The sequence below is a fragment of the Mustelus asterias genome, unplaced genomic scaffold (genome assembly GCF_964213995.1).
Source record: "Mustelus asterias unplaced genomic scaffold, sMusAst1.hap1.1 HAP1_SCAFFOLD_36, whole genome shotgun sequence".
Taxonomy (NCBI): Eukaryota; Metazoa; Chordata; class Chondrichthyes; order Carcharhiniformes; family Triakidae; genus Mustelus; species Mustelus asterias.
Genome location: NW_027590118.1, coordinates 4,134,690 through 4,154,849, shown reverse-complemented (window position 1 = coordinate 4,154,849; position 20,160 = coordinate 4,134,690). Strand labels below are relative to the sequence as shown.

The 20,160-nt window shown below is 44.1% G+C and overlaps 1 pseudogene; it reads right to left on the bottom strand.

Moving 5' to 3' along the window:
• Positions 1–331: 331 nt before the first annotated feature.
• The window catches only part of LOC144482686 (SWI/SNF-related matrix-associated actin-dependent regulator of chromatin subfamily A member 5-like), a 176,169-nt pseudogene continuing 156,340 nt past the window's right edge, over positions 332–20,160 (bottom strand).

The following is a 20,160-nucleotide window of genomic DNA, read 5'->3' as shown; positions in this document are numbered from 1 at the left end:
CCCTCTGTCCATGCCCCTCATAATCTTGTAGACTTCTATCAGGTCGCCCCCCAACCTCCATCATTCCAGTGAGAACAAACCAAGTTTCTCCAACCTCTCCTCATAGCTAATGCCCTCCATACCAGGCAACATCCTGGTATGGAGGGCATTAAACTTGTAGTAATGCAAGAGACGGGTTCACATGTTAATAAATAGACACACAAGGGCGATAGTGGAAACTATTGAGCCCACTTTGTTGCACAGCATACTTTAACTGGCTGTTCACACTCTGTGGAAGATTGCAGAGGGTTTCATGTTCAGTTTTGCATTTTTAAGACAATTTCACCAAAAGTCAGGAACACATATGCCAGATTGCACAGTTGCAGGTGGTATCTTCTAATCTATTGTAATGATGATTCATTTTAAAATCATTGACGATTAGTGAAGTTAGCTGTGAAAATATTGAAGTTTAATTTTAAAATGTTCTGCGGTATTTGAAAAAGAACAGGTTACTGAGGTAATATCCAATGCATTCACAATCCCCAACACAAAGTTTTAACATCCGTGCCATAACTCAGTCGGAGAAAAGAATGCAAGATAAAATTCTGGAGTGAAGGCTGGGAATGATTGACACTTCTCATGGTAACCCAAAGTTTCACCGATGCCATTTAAAGTTAACACCTCAAAGCACCGAAACAGACTGAGGAAATATACTGGGAAAACTTTAAGAAACAACAAAGAACAACTAAGAAAGCAATAAAGAAAGGAAAGATAGGTTATGAAGCTAGGCTAGCTCTAAATATAAAAAATGATTGTAAAAGCATTTACAAATATATAAAAAGGAATAGAGTGGCTCGAGTGAATGTTGGACCCTTGGAGGACGAGAGGGGGGATTTAATAGTGGGAAATGAGGAAATGGCTGAAACTTTAAATGAGTTTTTTTTGTCGGTCTTCACGGTGGAAGACACAAATAGTTTACCGAATAGTAACGATAGAGGGTTGGTAGGAGGAGAGGTACTCAATACAATTAATATTACCAGGGAGGCAGTGCTTGGTAGACTAACGGGACTGAAGGTGGACAAATGCAAGGTTATTCACTTTGGAGGAAATAATAGCAAATTGGATTATTATCCAAATGGAAAAAGATTGCAACATGATACTGTGCAAAGGGACCTGGGGGTCCTTGTGCATGTGACGAAAAAACCCAGTCTGCAGGTGCAACAGGTGATCAAGAAGGCAAATGGGGTGTTGGCCTTTATCGCAAGGGGGATAGAATATAAAAGCAGAGATGTCTTGCTGCATCTGTACAGGGCATTGGTGAGGCCGCAGATGGAATACTGTGTGCAGTATTGGTCCCCTTAATTGTGGAAGGATATATTGGCTTTGGAGGGAGTGCAGAGAAGGTTCACCAAGTTGATACCAAAGATGAGGGGTGTTGATTATGAGGAGAGACTGAGCAGATTGGGTTTGTACTCGTTGGAATTTAGCAGGCTGAGGGGGGATGTGATAGAGACCTATAAGATAATGAAGGGGCTGGATAGGTTAGAGGTGGAGAGATTCTTTCCACTTGGAAAGGAAGCTAGAACTGGAGAGCACAGCCTCAAAATAAAGGGGGGTCAGTTTAGGACAGAGTTGAGGAGGAACTTCTTCTCTCAGAGGGTGGTGAATCTCACAAAACAATGAAAGCGCCTGGACCTATTTAATTATTTCTCAGATGCATTGATTGCAATCCAGTAACTGGCTGGTGGATCAATGAAGCAATTGAGAAACTTGCCACTTCACACAGGAGGGGAATTAGAATATCCACTGTGTTTGTGGATTGGAGGCAAGTACTGACAGATGCTCTTCCCTGAAGCATACTAGTGAACCAGCTGAACAATTGGGGAGCCCTGCTCCCTTTTGCTGCTCACTATAAACTTTAATTCAAACTTCACAAATGAGTGAGATTTGAATTAATAAGCCCTTGGTACACGAGGCAATCATGAAGCACTGATTAAAATCAGTGCATCAGTTGTTTTGTGTGAAACTGAATCACGGAAGGCAGTTCCTGACAGTGACACCTCAGCATTCCTGAAACTTAAAATGGAATTCATTTCCAAACTCTCAATTGGATTTGGAAGTTAATTGGTGAGGAGAAACAAGATGCCCAGTCAACTGAAATCATACCACGCCAATTCTGAAAACAACCGCACGCTCCATTCAAATAAAGAGAAGCAAACTGAATGCCTTTGCTGAAATATTTCCACCAGTTCAGTCGAGTGGAGTTTTTAAAAAACCATGGGAGCAACACACGGAAGATTTGAGAGGGTATCAGTGGCAGTAAAATAACAAATGTCGCTTGATCAGTGCACTTGGATGTTAAAACCAGCTACAATAGTTATATATTCAACAGTACGTGGGTTTCAGAACACAAATACCGAATCGCTCAGTAACTTACCATAGCTTGGAGGTCTACCTGATGGTTCCAGTCTGAGTCGTATGGGATTACTACATCTGCCGTGGCTAGATTTAGACCAAGACCCCCAGCGCGTGTGCTTAATATGAAGATAAACTTTGAGCTCCCAGGACTATTGAAAGCAGAAATAGTATCCTGGAGGGATGAGAGAGAAAAGTTAAGCCAGAATTGAACAAACGATTGGGACCGATCTTTTTACTAATTGTTGGAAAGTTTCATTTTTAAAAATACAAATAGATGCTCGATTCAAATTGAATATTCATATTTCTTGTTTGAAAACCTTGAGTCAGTTTTGTAACCATAAGTCTCGAATTCTTACTTAGATAATAGAGCCTCAGATCAATTTAAGAGGAGAGAACTTTCCTCAAACAAACTCAGTTTTGAAAGCACAGGGCAAGAAACATACTTGTCTCTCCTCATGCGGTGTCTGTCCATCCAGTCTACAATCCTCGTAGTTTCTCCACATACAATAATCTTCCAAGATATCCAGCACCCTGGTCATTTGGCTGAAGATCAACACCCGAGAACCTGTGGAAAAGGAGATCATTCATCAAGGTGATCGGTAGCCAAGAACACAGTGCAGATACACAAATGCTTCAAAAACCTACATCTGCTGATGTGGATAATGGAAACCAAATTTCAGTGGTCACATGCAGGATGCAGAGTAATCTAGTAAACTTGTTATAGTACAGGAGGCATAAATGAACACACACAACCAACACCAATTTTATAATTCATACAATGTGAACTGTCCATGTGACCCAGCTGCCTTGATTGATGGGAATGATTTCAAAGGGTTTATATTCCAGGTGGATTCTAGACGGTGCTGCAGTTTGGGCAGCAAAAATTAAACCCTAATCAAAAAAAAACTTCAATCCCAAACCATATAATTATCCCATTCACCTTCTCCCAACACGTTAGCCCCCAATTTTCAGAATATTTGGCTCCTGTAACTATTCCCCCGGAAGGAGGTTGGGGCCCATCAAGCATTGCAGAGGCCTGTGATCCAACTCTCCTCATGAAGAATATTTGATGCTAAATCGGCCAGTTTTTGGGAGCCCCCAGCCCCAGTGGATGGCGTGTGGCAGGCCAGAATGACTAAAACAGGATGCGATTTCAGATCAAGACACACTATTGTTTTAAACAGTCACTAAAACTTGTGAAATGAAAGCTAAATAGATGAAAGCAAAGTTCTGGAAATACTCAGCAGGTCAGGCAGCATCTGTGGAGAGGGGAGTTCTGAAGAGTCATAGTTGACCCTTCGCTGATGCTACCAGATTAGTTGAGTATTTTCAGCAGTTTTTAACTCATTAAAACATATGCTGATTTGTAACCCAAAACATCACAGCATGCAATCTGATGTACCTTGCTGCACAGGTCAAATGCTGTCATGGTGTCATCAGTGATCATTTTCAAATTCTTTTGCAGACATCGTCGTGGAAATCCTTGCATGCTTACGAAGGATAAACATCACAAACCCCTTTCATTTATTAAAAATCCTGTTCTATTTTTGATCAGTCTGCAGCACAGGTACAGTACTGCTCCAGAGCATGACAAAGTCTGACATCGGACTCGGAAATGCACAAATAACCATGCAGGCGGTTGTTTACAGCCAATCTATACACCAGGATGTTTGATTTCCCACTCTACCGGATTTCCTTATACATGGATCGGACTACACAGTTGTTTTTGTTCAATTCCTCCTGGTCTCCAGAGTCTCAACTAATTTGGTCATGGATTCGAGTTCGAGTGACTGGCATGCTCTTTGGATTTCCAATCGAATCTGAATCCAAACCTACATCCTCCCAAAATAGGAACTTTAACATTAAGCTAATTCTTAATCCATTGAGACAATGTCATCTATTTCACAAAGCGTGAACTTTATTACTATATTTACTCTCTAATGACAGATGTGTTGAACATATTCTAAAAACCTAATTTGCATTGTGTTTTAGTTTGGTTATCTCCTCAAGGATATCTCAGGAAGCTTCTTTGCCTGTCCTACTATAACTAAACCCATTGCTGATTCCAGTGTTTATTGCATATTAATTTATAACACATTTTGGAATATTTTCAATTAATTTCCCTTTACGGCCTGGCAATCGTTAATTTGGGCCTTATGTCTTATGTTGGCTACTCCCCACCCCGTCCGAGCTACTCAAGTATCCACGAAACTATCAAATCACTCCATGTCTCCTTCCAATAGAAAGATTGAAAGACAGAAAGGGAAACAAAAGCCTTGACCAGGCCTGCGGCTGACCTTGCTCCTTCACTTTCCGCAACAGTTTGTCCAGTACCACCATTTTGCCACTGTTAACTACCAGGTGAGTGTCAGTGGTGTAAGGTGGGACAGGTTCAGCTCCGTCAAACAGATAGGGGTGGTTGCAGCACTTGCGCAGTTGCATCAGTCTATTCAATAGACGCATTTTGTCCATTTTCCCTGAGGAGTTCAGGATGTCAATATCCTTCATTAATATCCTGGTGTACCTGTCAGCAAGGCCAGAATTAAAACTCATCAGACCAACTTGGAGATAAATACATTTTTTAAATGAAGCTCAACAGAAAGCAATTACAACCTCAAATGAATGCTTTGTTCTATCGGTGCCTCGGACAAAGTCGGGGATCCACATTCCAACCCCTCTCACCTACCAGGGAACAGGGTGCTCCATCTAAGCCTCACAGATATAGAAACCCATATCTTACGACTAATACACACTCGACATTTTGTTCTTTGATATAAAGTACAATTCATTCCAGGTGGCCAGGGTTTGAAGGGACGGGAATATTCCTTTTCATGTCATTTGGATGCGAGCAATATGAAGTACTCTGGGATTAAGAATTTGTAACGCAGAAACAGGCCACTTAGATCAACAATTCCAGATCAGTGTTCATGATAAGAGTCTCCTCACACCTTCGATTTCTTTTTCCATTCAATGTTTAACAAACTTCCCTAAAATGCATCAATGTCATGCCTCTCCTTGTGGTAGTGAGTTCCACACTAACCACTCTGCCACTTTCTTTTTTGAATTTTCTTCTAAATTCCTGTTTGATTCATGAGTGACTATTTTATATTTATGGCAGCGATCCTGGCATCTCCGTGAGGCAATGACATTGTGTTACATCGGGTGCAGTCTCATTTTGAAGAGCTTTGCAGCGTTCTCCTTGACCAACTAGATAGACATGGTTAATAAGTTTGGAGGGGACACCTCACTCGTACCTGATCAGGTGGGTATCAATAATGGGCTTCATTGGGGTTTGAAAGAAGAAAGCCCAAAGCTGAGAGCAAAGTAGTTTGAAGCACTGTAATAATCACACTTGAATGGCAATCGTCCAGTCTGAACAAAGAAGAACAAAGAACAATACAGCACAGGAACAGGCCCTTCGGCCCTCCAGGTCCGTGCCGCTCCCTGGTCCAAATCGACCATTCTTTTACATCCCTCCATTCCCACTTCCGTTCATATGGCTATCTAGATCAGTCTTAAATGTTCCCAGTGTCTCCGCCTCCACCACCTTGCCTGGCAGCGCATTCCAGGCCCCCACCTCCCTCTGTGTAAAATATGCCCTTCTGATATCTGTGTTAAACTTCCCCCCGCTTCACCTTGAACCTATGACCCCTCGTGAACGTCACCACCGACCTGGGAAAAAGCTTCCCACCGTTCACCCGATCTATGCCATTCAAAATGTAATACACTTCTATTAAGTCTCCCCTCATCCTTCGTCTTTCCAGGGAGAACAACCCCAGTTTTCCGAATCTCTCCTCATCACTAAGCCCCTCCATAACAGGCAACATCCTGGTAAAACTCCTCTGTACTCACTCCAAAGCCTCCACGTCCTTCTGGTAGTGTGCGGACCAGAAATGGACGCAGTATTCCAAATGAGGCCGAACCAACGTTCTACACATCTGCAACATCAGACCCCCCACTTTTATACTCGATGCCCCGTCCTATAAAGGGAAGCATGCCATATGCCTTCTTCACCACCTTCTCCACCTGTGCAGTCACCTTCAAGGATCTGTGGACTTGCACACCCAGGTGCCTCTGCGTATCTACACCCTTTATGGTTCTGCCATTTATCGTACAGCTCCTCCCGACATTATTTCTAACCAAAACGCATCACTTCGCATTCATCAGGATTGAACTCCATCTGCCATTTCTTTGCCAAAGTTTCCAGCCTATCTATATCCTTCTGTAGCTTCTGACAATGCTCCTCACTATCTGCAAGTCCTGCCAAATTTGTGTCGTCCGCAAACTTCCTGATCACCCCAGTTACACCTTCTTCCAGATCGTTTCTATAAATCACAAACAGCAGAGGTCCCAATACAGAGCCCTGCGGAACACCACTAGTCGCATGCCTCCAGCCAGAAAAAGACCCTTCCAATCCCACCCTCTGTCTTCTGTGACCAAGCCAGTTCTCCACCCAACGAGCCACCTCCCCCTTTCTCCCATGAGATCCAACCTTTTTCACCAGCCTCCCATGAGGGACTTGGTCAAACGCTTTACTAAAGTCCATATAGACGATATCCACGGCCCTTCCCTCATCAACCATTCTGGTCACTTCTTCAAAAACTCCACCAGGTTAGTGAGGCATGACCTCCCTCTCACAAAACCATGCTGACTATCGATATTGAGTTTATTCCCTTCTAAATGCGCATACATCCTATCTCTAACGATCTTCTCCAACAACTTTCCCACCACGGACGTCAAGCTCACTAACCTATAATTACCCGGATTATCCTTCCTACCCTTCTTAAATAACGGTACGACATTACCAATCGTCCAATCCTCTGGGACATCACCTGCGTCCAGTGACGCGACAAAAATTTGCGTCAGAGGCCCAGCGATTTCATCTCTCGTCTCCCTGAGCCGCCTTGGATAGATTCCATCAGGCCCTGGGGATTTGTGAGTCTTTATATTCACTAACAAACCTAACACTTCCTCCCTTGTACTGGAGATTTTTTCCAACGGTTCACCACTCCCCTCCGAGACACTCCCAGTCAACACATCCCTCTCCTTTGTGAATATCGACGCAAAGTATTAGAACATAGAACATAGAACAGTACAGCACAGATGTTGTGCCGAGCTTTATCTGAAACCAAGATCAAGCTATCCCACTCCCTATCTTCCTGGTGTGTTCCATGTGCCGATCCAATAACCGCTGAAATATTCCAAAAGTTTCTGACTCGACTATCACTGCAGGCAGTCCATTCCACACCCCAACCACTCTCTGCATAAAGAACCTACCTCTGATATCCTTCCTGTACCTCCCACCACGAACCCTGTTTTATGCCCCCTTGTAATAGCTCCATCCACCCGAGGAAATAGTCTTTCAACGTTCACTCTATCTACCCCCTTCATCATTTTATAAACCTCTATTAAGTCTCCCCTCAGCCTCCTCCGCTCCAGAGAGAACAGCCCTGGCTCCCTCAACCTTTCCTATAAGACCTCTCCTCCAAACCAGGCAGCATCCTGGTAAATCTCCTCTGCACTCTTTCCAGCGCTTCCACATCTTTCTTATAGTGAGGTGACCACAACTGCACACAATATTCCAAATGTGGTCTCACCAAGCTCCTGTACAGTTGCAGCATAACCCCACGGCTCTTAAACTCCAACCCCCTGTTAATAAAAGCGAACACACTATAGGCCTTCTTCACAGCTCTATCCAATTGAGTGGCAACCTTTAGAGATCTGTGGATATGAACCCCAAGACCGCTCTGTTCCTCCACAGTCTTCAGAACCCTACCTTTGACCCTGTAATCCACATTTAAATTAGTCCTAACAAAATGAATCACCGCGCATTCATGAGGGTTAAACTCCATTTGCCATTTTTCAGCCCAGCTTTGCATCCTATCTATTTCTCTTTGCAGCCTACAACAGCCCTCCACTTCATCCACTACTCCACCAATCTTGGTGTCATCAGCAAATTTACTTATCCATCCTTCAGCCCCCTCCTCTAAGTCATTAATAAAAATCACAAAGAGCAGAGGACCAAGCACTGATCCCTGCGGCACTCCGCTAGCAACCTGCCTCCAATCCGAAAATTTTCCATCGACCACCACCCTCTGTCTTCGATCAGACAGCCAGTTACCTATCCAATCGGCCAACTGTTCCTCTATCCCACCCTCCTCAGTTTCATCATAAGCAGACCATGGGGGACCTTATCAAACGCCTTACTAAAATCCATGTATCTGACATCAACTGCCCTACCTTCATCAACACACTTAGTTACCTCCTCAAAAAATTCTACCAAATTTGTGAGGCCCTTCACGACTTGCCCTTCACGAATCCGTGCTGACTATCCCGGGTTAATCCGCATCTTTCTAAATGGTCGTAAATCCCATCTCTAAGGACATTTTCCATCAATTTACCAACCACCGAAGTAAGACTAACCGGTCAATAATTACCAGGGTCATTTCTATTCCCTTTCTTAAACAGAGGAACAACATTCGCCATTCTCCAGTCTTCTGGCACCATCCCCGTGGACAGTGAGGACCCAAAGATCAAAGCCAAAGGCTCTGCAATCTCATCCCTTGCCTCCCAAAGAATCCTAGGATACATTTCATCAGGCCCAGGGGACTTATTGACCTTCAGTTTATTCAAAACTGCCAGGACATCTTCCCTCCGAACATCTATTTCCTTCAGCCTATTAGCCTGTAACACCTTCTCTTCCTCAAAAACATGGCCCCTCTCCTTGGTGAACACTGAAGAAAAGTATTCATTCATCACCTCGCCTATCTCTACTGACTCCATACACAAGTTCCCAGTACTGTCCTTGACCGGCCCTAACCACACCCTGGTCATTCTTTTATTCCTCACGTAAGAGTAAAAAGCCTTGGGGTTTTCCTTGATCCGAACGGCCAAGGATCTCCCCTCCTTCTTTGTGCTCCAAGCATAATTCCCCACTTTTGTCCCTGAGAGGTCCGAGTTTTTCCCTGACAACCCTTTTGTTCCTAATGTATGAATGAAATGCCTTAGGATTCTCTTAATCCTGTCGGCCAAGGACATTTCGTGACCCCTTTTTGCCCTTCTAATTCCCCGTTTGATTTCTTTCCTACTTTCTTTGTACTCCTCCAGAGCTCCGTCCGTTTTTAGCTGCCTGGACCTAACATACGCCTCTCTTTTCTTTTTTACCAGTCCCTCAATTTCCCTGGTTATCCACGGTTCTCGAATCCTGCCCTTCCTATCCTTCTTTTTTACAGGCACATGCCTGTCCTGTAGCCCTAACAATTGTTCCTTAAAAGACTCCCACATGCCAGATGTGGATTTACCCTCAAATAGCCTCTCCCAATCAACAGCTGCCAATTTCTGCCTAATCCCAATCTGCCCAATCCAACACCTTACCCTTGAGACACCACTCATCCTTTTCCATCACTATCCTAAAGCTAACAGAATTGTGGTCACTATTTGCCACATGTTCCCCGACCGAAACTTTGAAGACCTGACCGGGCTCATTCCCCAGTATTAGGTCCAGTGTAGCCTCCTCTCTAGTCGGGCTATCTCCATATTGTTCCAAAGAACCCTCCTGTCTGCATTTTACAAATTCCTCCGCATTCAGAGTCCCAGCTCTCAGCGATTTCCAGTCTATACCAGGGAAATTAAAGTCTCCCACTACAACAACCCTATTTTTCCTGCACCTATCCATTATCCCCTGGTATATCCGTTCTTCCACTTCCCGTGGGCTGTTGGGGGGCCTGTAGTATACCCCCAACATAGTGACTGCGCCCTTCCTGTTTCTAAGCTCCACCCAGAGTGACTCGTTACACGGCCCCTCTGAATTGTCCTCCCTCTGCACCGCTCTAATATGCTCTATAACTAATACTGCTGTTCCCCCACCTCTTTTGGCCCCTCCCCTGTCTCACCTAAAACACTTGTACCCCGGAATATTCAGCTGCCAGTCCTGTCCCTCTTTCAACCAATTCTCTGTCACCGCAACCACATCCAAATTCCTCGTGAGCATTAAGGCCCTAAGTTCGTCTGTCTTACCTGCTACGCTCCTTGCATTGAAGTAACAGCACTCCAGAACTCCAGGCCCAGTGAGGTCATCCTCCCCCAGAGCGCTCTTCTTCTTTGCCTGAATTCAATGATGATCTTCTGTTTCGGGCAAAAAATAATGGAAATGATTGAGGGAAGTTAGAATTCCAAACACAAAAATTTTACAGATCAGACGGAAGCAAGATGGTCAATAGTAGGAAGTCAGCCTATTATTGGTGCATTGGGTAAAATCACACTCGCTTACTTTGGTGCATCTATTCCCTTCGTTCTACAAATGCTTTAATTGTTGATTGAAGTGCAGCACAATTTCAATGAGTTCTTGCGAGATGATGCCATACTTCACAATGCAACATATTATGATTCACAAGTTGTGGACTCAACATTCCCGTTGCATTTTGCTGAGGCCGACAGACATTTTGACTTCCTTTTTTGGCGGCAGGCTCTTTTCTACCTCAGCTTTAAAATGTCGGAGGAGGAAGGATCTCAATACCTAATTCAGGTGAGAATACATGCTTTTTACACACTGATGATGCCCAAGAAGGTCAAGCAAAATAATGCAATTTTACAAAAGCTGCACTGAACAGTTCTGTGGACTGAAGCACAGGTTAAATAAAAACAGCTGAACAAGCCATGGGTTGAAGCACATCTACAGGTGTGGGCAGAATGTTGACTTGATGAAAACACCTACAACTTCAGAATAGATTGTCAACAGCTTTATTCTGCAACAGAACAGATCAGACCTTGGAATCCAACCCTTTATGAGAAAACACAGTCACCATATAACAATAGAAAATTACAGCTCAGAAACAGGCCTTTTGGCCCCTCTTGTCTGTGCCGAACCATTTTTTGCCGAGTCCCACTGACCTGCACTTGGAACATATCCCTCCACATCCCTCTCATCCATGAACCCGTACAAGTTTTTCTTAAATTTTTACCACTTTATCCGGCAGCTCATTTCACACTCCCACCACTCTCTGCATGAAGAAGCCCCCCCTAATATTCCCTTTAAACTTTTCTCCTTTCACCCTTAACCCATGCCCTCTGGTTTTTTTCTCCCCGAGCCTCAGTGGATAAAGCGTGCTTGCATTCACTCTATCTATGCCCGTCAAAATCTTATACACCTCTATCAAATCTCCCCTCATTCTTCTACGCTCCAGGGAATAAATTCCCAACCTATTCAATCTCTCTCTGTAACTCAGCTTCTCAAGTCCCGGCAACATCCTTGTGAACCTTCTCTGCACTCTTTCAATCTTATTTACATCCTTCCAGTAACTAGGTGACCTCGTTTTGTATATACTCATAAAAGCTCATATTCCCTCATATTCCATTTTTAAACAATCTTCTGTGGCCTTTTGCTGGTTTCTAAAACACTCCCAATCCTCCAGCTTGTTACTATTCCTTGTCATATGATAAGCCTCTTCCCTTAATCTAACACAATCGTTAATGCTCTCAATAAGCCACAGATGAATGTTTCTTGCAGATCATTTATTTCCCAATTTCATTGATAAACATTTAAAGAAAGAATTCAACATTTTCAATGTTCACTATCAACCTTCGCAGGCTCTGCTCTCAAACTTAAAGCCAATTCGATAGGGACAAGATTCTTGTTTATGATTGTGGAAATATGCCACTTGCAGACATTCATATGGAACTCAATTGTGATATGAATATTTGCCTGTTGAGCTTTTACGATGAGATTACCAATTAACCCTGCCTCATTGCACAATACAAGATCAGGGCTGTATGGTGGCTATGGTTAGCACTACTGCTTCACAGACCAGGGACCCGGCTTCAATTCTGGCCTTGGGTGACTGTTTTTGGGGAATTTACATGTTCTCCCCGTGTCTGCGTGGGTTTCCTTTGTGTGCTCCAGATTCCCCTCTCAGTCTGATGTGCAGGTTAGGTGGATTGGCCATGCTAAATTGCCCCATTGGTATCCCAAGATGTGTAGGTTAGTGGGGTAACTAAGTGGGATTAAGGGGATAGTAACCTTAAATTCACTTTCCTCATTCCTCAACAATGTACATTTCTACCACACCTTTAACATAGGTGGCATGATGGCACAGTGGTTGGCACTCCTGTCTCACAGCGCCAGGGAGACAGGTTCAATTCTATCCTCGGGTCACTCTCTGTGTGGAGTTTGTGCATTCTCCCCGTGTCTGCTCCGGTTTCCTCCCACATTCCAAAGATGTGCGGGTTAGGTTGATTGGCTGTGCTAAATAAACATTTGGTGTTAGTGCGATTGGCGGGGTAAATATGCGGGGTTGGTGCAGACGTGATGGGCCAAATGGCCTCCGTCTGCACTGTAGGGATTCTATGATGATAAGATGTCTACAGGATCATCACAGGGGCAATTACCAGACAAATGGGACACCGAGCTACCAAAAAAACGATTGAGAGGTGTCTTAAATAAGGATGAGCTCGAGAGGCAGAGAGATTGAGGGAAATAATTCCAGTGCTTTCGGCTAAACAGCTGAATGTTGACCATCAGCGATGCACAAATGGAGCAGTGGACAGAACTTGGTTCATGTCAGCAGCAGTTCTGATGAATTTAATCTTCCACGTGGTGCAAGGTGGGATGCTGTTTAGGAAAACCTCGTGCTAATTAAGGTTTTGAACAAGGGCGGGTGATATTATGGTGGTGGTATTGGTAATATTGAGAATATGGGGTTGGAAATGTAGTTCAGGCTCAAGTAGGATATCATAATTGCAAAGAGTTTGGTGAAGCCTCAGACAGACAGTAACCAGACAGAGGTTTGGAGTGAATGGTTAGGAAATGGAGCTTGTAGTGTGAACAGAAGAGGAGATAAATCCGAGTAATTGTAACCTACCATTCTCCCTCTCCCCCAACACATTACAGCTTCTCAAATAGTGGATAGACATTTCAGCAAATAAAAATTATTCTATTTCCCTTAGCCTGCACCTCCCAAAATGAGATAAAAACACTTTAATTTAGCAAGTCTTCCTGATCAGGAAGCAGTTCTACTGGAGATCCAGCATCAATTGAAATGCTCTTATCAAGGTCGGGATCAGCAATTGGAACAGCCCGTGGGGATGCTTAATGGGCCTTGTTACCAAGGCCAACTGAGGAGTTCAATATATGGCGACAGAAAAAATAATTGAGAGTAAATGAAGCGAAAGAAATCTCTCCCCCTTCACCATATTACGTAATATCTGAAGTGATTCAAATTATTCAGATCTGGGTAAAATGTCCACCCTAATTAAAAACGCCTGTGGTAGTTGCCTACATCGAGTGAAAGGCAATAATTATCTATTCGTGTCATCAACTTCCAAGTTGCCTATTACAGCACCTTAAATGCCATGTTTACTTCAAGCACTATTTACTGAATGCAAGAACACCTGGTAAATGTTCATTTAGCTTTGTGCCCTTTACCATTTTTAATCCATTCTAAGTGGGATGCAGTTGGACTGGGCAGAAACCACTCTCGTTACACGAATAGAGCCAACACTTAATTCCAGTGGATCGCAGGTAACTCATGTCTGCAAGAAGTGGTGGCAACGAGAAAATGCTGGAATTCATCATTAAAGAAGAAATAGCAGGCCATCTGGATAAGAATGGTTCGATTAAGCAGACGCAGCATGGATTCATGAGGGGAAAGTTGTGCTTGACGAACTTGTTGGATTTTTATGAAGATGTGACTAGTGCGGTTGATGGAGGGGAACCGGTGGATGCGGTGTTTTTGGATTTCCAAAAGGTGTTTGGTAAGGTGCCTCACAAAAGGTTGCTGAAGAAGATTGGGTCACACGGAGTTGGGGGGAGGGTGTTAGCGTGGATTGGGGATTGGCTATCCGACAGGAAGCAGAGAGTCGGAATAAATGGGTGCTTTTCTGGTTGGAGGATGGTAACTATTGGCGTGCCGCAGGGATCGGTACTGGGGCCTCAACTATTTACCATTTATATAGACGATCTGGAGGAGGGGACTGAGTGCAGGGTAACAAAGTTTGCTGATGACACAAAGATAATTAGGAAAGTGTGTCGTGTGGAGGGCGTAGAAGGTCATCAGAGAGATTTGGGCAGGCTGAGTGATTGGGCGAGGATCTGGCAGATGCAGTATAACGTTGACAAGTGCGAGGTTATTCACTTTGGAGGAAATAATAGCAAATCGGATTATTATCTAAACGGAAAAAAATTACAACATGCTACTGTGCAAAGGGACCTGGGGGTCCTTGTGCATGAGACGCAAAAACCCAGTCTGCAGGTGCAACAGGTGATCAAGAAGGCAAATGGAATGTTGGCCTATATCGCAAGGGGGATAGAATATCAAAGCAGAGATGTCTTCTGCATCTGTACAGGGCATTGGTGAGGCCGCAGCTGGAATACTGTGTGCAGTATTGGTCCCCTTATTTGCGGAAGGATATATGGGCCTTGGAGGGAGTGCAGAGAAGGTTCACCAGGTTGATACCAGAGATGAGGGGTGTTGATTATGAGGAGCGACAGAGCATATTGGGTTTGTACTCGTTGGAATTTCGAAGGCTGAGGGGGGATCTTATAGAGACCTATAAGAAAATGAAGGGGCTGGATAGGGTAGAGGTGGAGAGATTCTTTCCACTTAGAAATGAACTCGAACTAGAGAGCACAGCCTCAAAATAAAGGGGGGGTGTCTGTTTAGGACAGAGTTGAGGAAGAACTTCTTCTCTCAGAGGGTGGTGAATCTCTGGAATTCTCTGCCCACTGAAGTGGTCGAGGCTACCTCGTTGAATATGTTTAAATCACAGATAGATGGATTCCTGATCGGTAAGGGTAGTAGGGGTTGTAGGGATCAGGCGGGTACGTGGAACTGATCCACTTCAGATCAGCCTTGATCTTATTGAATGACGGGGCAGGCTCGAGGGGCTAGATGGCCTACTCCTCCTCCTATTTCTGATGTTGTCATGTTATTTATCACTTCATAAAAGTCAAATTAATTTGTAATTCAAACGCAGTAACTCAACATTTAACACTGCTCGGATAAACAGTTAGTAGAATATAGATCCTCAGTTTTTGCCATCACATTTGTAATCAATACATTAACAGTTCTAAATCTACCAGGGCAAGTCAAAGGCAGGAATCCTGCGGTGAGTAACTCGCCTCCTTACTCCCCAAAGCTTCTCCACCAGATACAAAGCATAAGTCAGGGGTGTGATGGAATGCTCTTCATTTGCCTGGATGAGTGCAGCTCCAACAACAGTCATGAAGTTCAACACCATCCAGGACAAAGCAGCCCACTTGATTGCTACCCCATCCACAAACATTCACTCCCTCCACCACCGATGAACAGTGACAGCCGTGTGTACCATCTACAAGATGCACTGCAGGAATTCACCAGGGTTCCTTAGGCTGCACCTTCCAAACTCTCAGCCACTGCCACCTAGAATGGCAAGAGCCACAGGTACCTGGGGACACCACCACCTGGAGGTTTCCCTCCAAGTCACTCATCATCCTGGCTTTGGAAACATATCGCTGCTTGTTCACCGTCATTGGGTCAAAAAACCTGGAACTCCTTCCCTAACAGCACTGTGGATGTACCTAGAACTTCAGGGACTGCAGTGGTTCAAGAAGGCAGCTCACCACCACCTTCTGAAGGGCAACTTGGGATGTCCAACAAATGCTGGTCTAGTCAACGACATCCACACCCCGTAAATGAAGAAAAGAAACCTTGCTGTGTCTTCAAATTAGCCCCAAACACTCTCAAGGCACATCACTTCATCACACAAATATACAACTTTTGGAATAATATTTCTGAGGGCGATGGCCCAGAAATAACTTTGCATTTTCATGACGTATCAGCATCAGAATACAGATAAGATAAGAAGCTTATCATGTGCAATCGCTCAACAAGCTTCTGGTCCCCGAAGCATTTGTTTGTGTCAAACCAAGAATCAAAGTCCTGCAAAGAACAACAAGCGGCTCTAGTCATGCCAACCCCAAACGTTTTAGCATATTGTGTTACTTCCATCAACGCCACATCCAATGGTTTCAATTATTACATTGTTTATCACTAGAAGAGCAAGAATGGCAATTTAAAAAGGTAGCATCCAAATTAGATCGTTCACAAATGAAATCATAAAACAGATGCACAGCTGCTCATAACAATTGCAAATCAGTTTCAGCTGGTCGGCTTGTGAGCAATTGAACATGGAAAAAAATCATTTTTTCCCTTGGACCACCTACTCCCATCTCTGTAACAAGCTACAGGACACCCACACAGGAAGAATGGTCAGTTAGGCACTCAGTTAGAAACATAGCTTTTCTTACTTTAACAAAAATAAATAAATACTAAAATACTTCTGACAGCTAATTTGTGGATTGAGATAGATATGGATAAAGTGAGCTCTCACGCCAGCCTGCTTTTAATGTAAGTTTAGAATTGTGACACAAGGTGACAGTTTTGCTCAAGGAAACATCAAGCATGTTAAATACGCTTCGCAGTGTAAGGCAGATGTGACACCGAGCATCAGGAATGGTCAATAGCAGTTTGAAGGGTTAGAGGAGCAGACATCACCAATTGGACTCTGCATCGGCACACATCTGGTGAATTTAGTGCTCAGAAAATGTGGGCAGGTGGACAAATTAATACACAGACTGCGGCCATTTAGCTACCTGGCTGCTCCCAATGCAAGGAACAATGGTGTCACACAACACCCTCCAGCAAGTTGGACGGCTTCCCCGGACACTAGCTTCAAAAATGAAAAAGACACAACTTTGCAGCATTCTCTCATGCCTTCCAAAAAGAAATAGATTGAAACACTGTAATTGAACCTGAGACAAACGGTGCAGTCACTGTCAAGCTGCTTTTCTCATTACTTACTGCAGACGAATTGAAGACATCCAGGAGGAGGAAGTTGAGCAGAGCCCAGAGTTCGTGCAGGTTGTTCTGAAGTGGTGAATCCGTGAGCAATAATCCATTTGTTGTTTTGAATTCTCTCACTATTTCAGAGAGTTGTAAATTTAGCAAATTTAAAAACATGACTGTACAAACTGGGTACAAGTTCGAATCATACTACTGGCCCAACTGTAGATTCAGACTGCATTTAAAAGTTCGCTGATCTTTTAGGTGTTTATCCGTGTCTGTTATTCATCCAATGAATTCAGATATAGTGGCACCAAATGCTTTGCATTAGGAAGCAAAAAGCAAGTGTAGTAATAGTGCATCAAGATTACAAACGGTTATCTATAACTTGCAAGACGGGAATATGGAAACTTCCACAGCCGTCCACAATTGAATGGCATTTCCTTCAAATCGAAGCAATGGTTGTGCAAGGAGCAGCTGGTTAAAAAGCAATGGTTGTTGAAGGGGCAGCTGGTTAAAAAGCAATGGTTGTGGAAGGAGCAGCTGGTTAAAAAGCAATGGTTGTGGAAGGGACAGCTGGTTAAAAAGCTTTTAAATCAAGAGCACACTACGGTCTGAATAAGCAGATCTGATCTTTGATTTTCAATTCAAATATTTCCACTCCACTCTTCCACTAGTGTTAAAACCCAGAGATTAACTATCGAGCCTCAATAATTGATGGTGCAATAACTTTTCCAGAAGTTTCTGAACCCCTGGAGTAATTTGGTTGAATATGGCACAGCGGTTCGCACTTCTGCCTCACAGCAACAGGGACCAGTGTTTGATTTCCGGCTTGGGTAACTGTGTGGAGTCTACATGTTCTCCCCGTGTCTGTGTGGGTTTCCTCCGGGTGCTCCGGTTTCCTCCCACAGTCCGAAAGACATGCTGGTTAGGGTGCATTGGCTGTGCTAAATTCCCCCTCAGTGTTACCCGAACAGGCGCCAGAGTGTGGCGACCAGGGGATTTTCACAGTAGCTTCATTACAGTGTTAATGTAACCCGACTTGTGACACTGATAAACTTTAACTTAAAAAAAGATTTGTCTGCATTGGATTGTGAGATTAAAGCGCTAATTTCCTCAAGATTCGCATTCCATCTGTGACAATAAATAACCCTTTTAATTTAGCTCTTAAAGCTTTGATGGAAGTGCGAAGGATCAGGGAAAGCAGCAAATAACAATTATATGAACCATTAGTACTCAAAATGTATCATTTCCCTTCATTTCAAAATCTCTATTCCTGGATTTCCCTCCAACCTTTTGTTCCAACCTTCCTGTCCTTCGTTATCTCATTCACCAGAGAACAGTCACTTCCATCCACACTGAATTCTTTTTTACTGTTCTTTGCCACTCCGTCTTACCCCGTCTTTGCATTCCCCTCTCCAGGGGAACAGTGTGCAGCAAACCTCTGTGCCTCATTTTCTGTCTGGTCCCACACATAACTGCACCTTGCTCAAAAATAACCTCACTCCATGATATATAACCGAGAATGTGACACATGGTTTACAAAGTTTTAAAGTTTATTTATTAGTGGCACAAGTGGGCTTACATTAACACTGCAATGATGTTACCCTTCAAATCCCCAAGTCGCCACACTTCGGTCCACTGAGAATTTAGCACTGCCAGAGCACCGAACCAGCAATTTTTTTGGACTGTGGTCGGAAACCGGAGCACCCGGAGGAAACCCACGCAGACATGGGGAGAACGTGTAAACTCCACACAGACGATGACCCAAGCTGGGAATCGAAGCTGGGTCGCTGGCGCTGTGAGGCAGCAGTGCGAACCACCGAGCTACCATGTCGCCCCCTGCTCATGCCCCCATGCTACAAATCAAGCCTGCGTTTCTCCCCAATTCACCTGAAGATGAGGCAGAAAATGTAGCGTTCACTACAATGGTAGCCATTAACTCTGGTGGTAATGGACGGGATGGGGAAGAGAGCAGAGAAAATGAAGGGAAAACACACTTACCTTGGATTTCCATTTTTGATCCTGTCGGCTTCATCTATAACCAGATATCGCCAATTAAATATTTTGAAAACAGATTTCTCCCTGATGAGCATTTCATACGACGTCACACAGACATCCGACTCTCCAGGAAGGAGGACATCTGCGATGATAGCTGCCTGAAAAAGTAAGAAGTGGGTTACATTTCAGTTTTCCAAACACCAGAAATTTAGTTTTCTAGAAGACAATTGGGATGCAGCAGAAACAGATCTGATCACAGGCATTAATCAGACAAATTTAGCTGAATAAAACACTGACGTTGGGGTTTTCCAGCCCCGCCAGCAGTGAGCAGAGTCAAGGGCAGGACGGGAAAAGGTGGAGAGCGGCCAAAGGGCAATTGGCTCTTGGCAAATCTCCAAACCATAGAATCCCTACAGTGCAGGAAGAGGCCATTCGGCCCATTGAGTCTGCACCGACCACAATCCCACCCGGGCCCTATTCTCCAAACCATAGAATCCCTCTCTGTCTGGAGCTCGCTCTGTCTGTCTCTCACCCCCTCTCTCCCTTTCTTTCTATTTCATGGCCTCCTCGATCTTTCTCCAGCTCTCCCTCTCTGTAGTCCAGAAGATGAAATCTCCTATTCCTGGAGCGGACAGAGTCCATCGGAATCTTGTGGCTTATAGGTGCAGAATTTTAACTACAGGATCTATGGGACTGTATTAGTTAGAATAGAATAGAATAGAATCCCTGCAGTGCAGAAGGAGGCCATTCGGCCCATCGAGTCTGCACTGACCACTATCCCACCCAGGCCCTATTCCCGTAACTCCACATATTTATCCTGTTAACCCCCCCTGACACTAGGGTTAATTTAGCATGGCTAATCAACCTAACCTGCACTTCTTTGGACTGTGAGACTTCTGACGAAGGAGCAGCGCTCCGAAAGCGAAAGGCATTTGCTACCAAATAA